The sequence below is a fragment of the Sinocyclocheilus rhinocerous genome, unplaced genomic scaffold (genome assembly GCF_001515625.1).
Source record: "Sinocyclocheilus rhinocerous isolate Xijiao unplaced genomic scaffold, SAMN03320098_v1.1 scaffold690, whole genome shotgun sequence".
Classification (NCBI taxonomy): Eukaryota; Metazoa; Chordata; class Actinopteri; order Cypriniformes; family Cyprinidae; genus Sinocyclocheilus; species Sinocyclocheilus rhinocerous.
The window spans coordinates 728,229-728,769 of record NW_015654492.1 but is presented as its reverse complement, the minus strand read 5'-3'; the positions used below and the strand labels follow the sequence as shown (position 1 = coordinate 728,769).

At 45.3% G+C, this 541-nt stretch overlaps 1 protein-coding gene across 1 annotated transcript in view; it reads right to left on the bottom strand.

The window, feature by feature from the left end:
* Positions 1–541, bottom strand: part of pik3r3b (phosphoinositide-3-kinase, regulatory subunit 3b (gamma)) — a 163,935-nt gene that overhangs the window by 72,414 nt on the left and 90,980 nt on the right. The window lies entirely within an intron of this gene.

Genomic DNA, 541 nt, shown 5'->3' with positions numbered 1-541 from the left:
CACATACACACACACACACACACACACACACACACACACACACACACACACACACACACACACACACAGTACAAAACACAACAAGAATCAAGTCGGTCATAATCTCACAAACACATAGGTCATGTCTTGAGTTGCAGAGGCTGATCCACGGGTGAACTGCTGACTGCTTGTTTACGGTCAAAACTTGTTTGGATTTTTAGAGGCGAATGTTCATTTGTTTATGTATTCAGCTGTAATTCAGGTCCTGTGATGCCTCAATGACCTCAGGTAGTGTGTGAAGCTGATGACTAACCAGAAATGACTGTTTGAGGCACAATGCATTCTCTCTCTCCCTCTCTCTCTTTCTCTCTCTCTGCCTGAACTGCCCCAGAGCCATAAGACAATTGACAGGCTGCTAAGAGCAGGGAAAGTCCCACTGGAGTCTCTTGGCAGAGGGACAGGAAAGCAGCTCACAATCGAATAAGAGTGAGGCGACTTAATGGACTAAAATGTGCTGACTGAGTTAGCAGTGACTCACTTGCACACTACTCTTTATTATGTG